Source organism: Empidonax traillii, unplaced genomic scaffold (assembly GCF_003031625.1).
Source record: "Empidonax traillii isolate 1590-97213 ecotype Southwest subspecies unplaced genomic scaffold, ASM303162v1 scaffold813:size283722, whole genome shotgun sequence".
Lineage (NCBI taxonomy): Eukaryota > Metazoa > Chordata > Aves > Passeriformes > Tyrannidae > Empidonax > Empidonax traillii.
Window position 1 is genome coordinate 172,006 of NW_020956006.1, and position 4,076 is coordinate 176,081.

Consider the following 4,076-nt stretch of genomic DNA (forward strand, 5'->3'; position numbering starts at 1 on the left):
CCTCAGCCCTGCACAGGCCCAGCCCCAAGAGTCACCCCCTGTGCCCCAGAGGATCATCCAAAGCCTCCTGCAGCTCTGGCAGCCTTGGGGCTGTGCCCACTGCCCTGGGGAGCCTGTTCAGTGCCCAACCAGCCTGTGGGGGAAGAACCTTTTGCTGAGATCCACCCTGAGCCTGCCCTGACACAGCTCCAGGCCATTCACAGGGACAGAAATTATAATAATGAGCACTTCATCATCAGCTCCAGTCACTCCTTTGAGGTTCATGGGCCAGTCCTTGTCTGAAAGCATCTCCTGCCCATCCTTCCCCCTGGCACCTCCCAAGCCCCAGGGCAGCCCTGGTTCCTCCAGGATCTGGGGGGAGCAGAGAGGGGGACAAGGCTGGGGCAGGTCTTCCCTGCACCCTTGAGCCCTTGAGAACTTCCTCAGGTGGGTGAACCCCAGCTGAGAAGAAGTTTTGGGGAAATCCCCCCTCTGCTTCTGGCTGCAGTTCTGCCAGTGCCAAGCACTGCTGCTCCCAACAGACCCTCGGAAACATTAAACCAAGACACTGAATTGAGGCTCAGGGTTTCACCTCACAGCATTTAATCAAAATGAATGTTGTAAAAGTGTCCTTAAAGTGAATCCTAAAGTTTGCACATAGGTAAGTGGCTTTCAAGTGCTTCAGACAACGTGTTTACAGCCCCAAACCACCTTTCTGCTCTAACAGCCACCTCAGCACTCCAATTACAAGGGCTGCTTATGACTCTGTGAACATCTTCTACAGTCTAAAAGCTTTTAAAGTGAGGTTCACAGCCATTAACAAGGTAAATACATTTGTAGATCTGTTTGGGCAATTATAATAATTCAAAAAACAATGCATAATAACAGACATGAATCTAATAAGCCATTGCTAATTAAATATATTAATGCTGCTTTATAAAGTGAATGCATCCAGCTGATACACTGCAGCAAGTTTTGTGCTGTAAATACTTGAGCAGTGACACAGGCAGAATTTGCATCCCTGGGCATCACAAGTGCCCAATTATAGCTGCAATTACTTTGCTCCAGTGGGCCCAGTCTACTGCCCTTGGACCAGGCTCTGCTTTTGTATGTCTAGTCCTCATTTTCCTTTGCTCTGTGAGCAACAGTTGCAGCAGAATGGAGCTGGTTAACCCCCAAATATGGGACACGATTCCAAAGCATTTGTGAAGACTCCACTTTGAACTGTGCTCTTCTGCCAGTTATAATTTGCAGCAGGTAAAACACTCCCAGGCTGTGGGAAAGACACTTCTCTGTCCCAGGAGAGTTCAGTCAATTTTCCCTGACATTAAGTGTCCAAGAGCAGTTTTCCTCCTTTCACTTTCATCTCTTTGGAAAATGTCACCAGCCTGGAGTTAACTAATTGACCACAGACCTTTTGAGGACTCAGGCCCAAAGCAACCCCGTGGAGATACAGAAAGGCTGAGCCAGTCTGGGATCCCCCTGGCAGGGAGGGGCAGCTCCAGTCTCTGCTCTCCATCAGGGGAAGGCTAGGCTGGATTTTTCTAGGAAAAGATTCTTCCCCCAGAGAATGGTTGGGCACCAGCCTTAATTAGGTCACCCCAAAGCTTTTCTCCTCCAGGCTGAGCAATCCCAACACTCCCAGCCTTTCCTCCCAGCAGAGCTGCTCTCCAGCCCTCTGATCATTTTAGTGCCTCCCCTGGCCTTGCCTCAAGAGCTCCGTGTTTCCTGTGCTGGGGACCCCAGAGCTGGAGGCAGCACAGGTGGGGTCCCACCTGACCCCCTGCCCCATTGCCCACCCTGCTGGCACAGCTCCCAGCACTGCCCAAACCCCTGCCCTGCTCCAACCCAACCTCAGATGTGCCTCAAGGTCACCCAAAGTGCTCAGCCCTCAGCACTGGCTGTGCCAGCTCTGGGGATGGGGCTCTGGACAGTCTCTCCACTGCAGGCAGGGCAGGCAGGAAGGGGCACATTGGCAATGCCAAGTGGGCAGCTCTTCTGAGAGCTCAGGGACAGACAATGTAGATCTTTGCCAATGCACTGCTCCCAGTGACCAGCCTGGCAGCTGGATTTAATGGCCTGCTTTGGGCAGATATGGCTGGAATATCTCACACCTGTCAGATTTTTTTTTTCACCCCCTAAAGCACCAAATTATTCACCATCGTCTTGTAGCATTTTGCAGCCAACTCTCCTGTGATGATTTTCAAAGGATGAGGAATGAGCACCCTGGTGACATTTCTAGTATCTATAAATATCTCCCCACTCCCCTGCCTGCCCAACTGGTGAATTATGCAGGGAGATATATATAATAAAACAATCGGATTAATTTTGTTGTCAACAGCCCATTCTTCTTCAGCTGGCAAGAGAACAGCCCAGGCTGTGGCTCTGGAAAGAGCAGGCAGTGCCTGGGGAGTTACTGAGCTTCTCCTTTGCTGAAGGTTTGAGGGGCAGCACTGAGCAGAGAGAGGCCCCTGTGAGCTCGAAAAAGGAGGAAAAGTTTTGAAAGAGAAGCAGCCTGGAATTTATGACAGTGACAGTCTCCAAAACGGCAGCAAATCCCACAAACAGAGCACTGAGAATCACGGAATCACGCAGAGAATCCCTGAGGTTGGAAAAGCCCTCCCAGCCCATGGAGTCCACCCTCTCCCCATCCCCACCCTGTCCCCCAGCCCAGAGCACTGAGTGCCACGGCCAGGCCTGCCTGGGACACCTCCAGGGGTGGGGACTCCAAACCTCCCTGGGCAGCCCCTGCCAAGGCCTGACCACCCTTTCCATGAGGAAATTCCTCCTGATGTCCCACCTGAGCCTCCCCTGGCACAGCTGGAGGCCGTTCCCTCTCCTCCTGTCCCTGTTCCCTGGGAGCAGAGCCCGACCCCCCCCCGGCTCCCCCCTCCTGTCAGGGGGTTGTAAAGAGTAAGAAATCCCCCATGGTAAAGAAACATTGAGGAAATACCTAAGAAGGACTAATCCAGCACGATGGATTATCTGGAGCACGATGCACTTACTCTACATTCTGGTCCTGCTTTTCTGTGTTCGACAGTGCTCTGTTTATGCAACAGAATCTCCTGAATGGTAAAATCCACGGAGTATTTGATGTGCCCAGCTTTGCAAAGCCGTGGGAAGTGACCAGTGTACATTACACATCTAATTGGCAGGTTTTAATTTAAACTGGGAGGGATTTAATGTAATAGCATAGCTTTCCCCAGCTAACAGACCTCTTCTAGCCAGGTACTCATTATGTGGGATAGTCCACAGACTCTCATTTATGGGTTAGAAGCATTTTAAAATAGGCAGCTTAAACCAGCTCTCTCCGTTGCTTTAGATATTTGCAGATGTCTTTTGCTAAGCCATAACTAACTTCTTCATCATTAATTTTTGGGGCTGTACCTTGGAGACACTGCCTGGCAATTAAACAAAGTTCTTAGCAGAGAGTTTTCCCACCCTCATCCAGAAGTTTGCTGTTCTCCAGGACTGCAAAAAAAAAAAAAAAAAGGATTTTGTATCTTCTGGTTCCTGCAGGAAGAGCTGTTGTGCTGCTCAGAGCAAGAGAGTTCCTGTGGATCTCCTGCAAAGCCTGAGGACTTTACCCTCCTGCAGGACGCTCACTGGGAGGGAAGTTGGTGCCCTGAACTGGCAGAGAGCTGACCATGTCTTCTCCAGTTAAAGCTGCTCAGTTTGATAGGAAGCCCTGAGAAACCAAACACTGCCCACAGTTCACTGTCCTGCTTTACCCCAGGAGCAGCCAAGCCCCACACACTCCCTGGCTCCCTCCCTCCCACAGGGATGGAATGAGATGAAAGGCCAAAAGTATGAAAACTGGTGGGTTGAGATAAATAAACTCGTGGGTTGAGGTAAAGGCAGTTTAATAGGTTAACCCATAAGTGGATGGAGCTTCCAGGTGCTGGAAGATATGGAGCAGAGCAGAGCTCAGAGGGGACAACTTCCAAAGGAGGGGCAGAGGAGGGGCAGGACTGAGCTCTGCTCTGGGGGGAGCAGGGACAGCCCCCAGGGAATGGCTGGAGCTGTGTCAGGGCAGGCTCAGGGTGGATCTCAGCAAAAGGTTCTTCCCCCACAGGCTGGTTGGGCACTGAACAGGC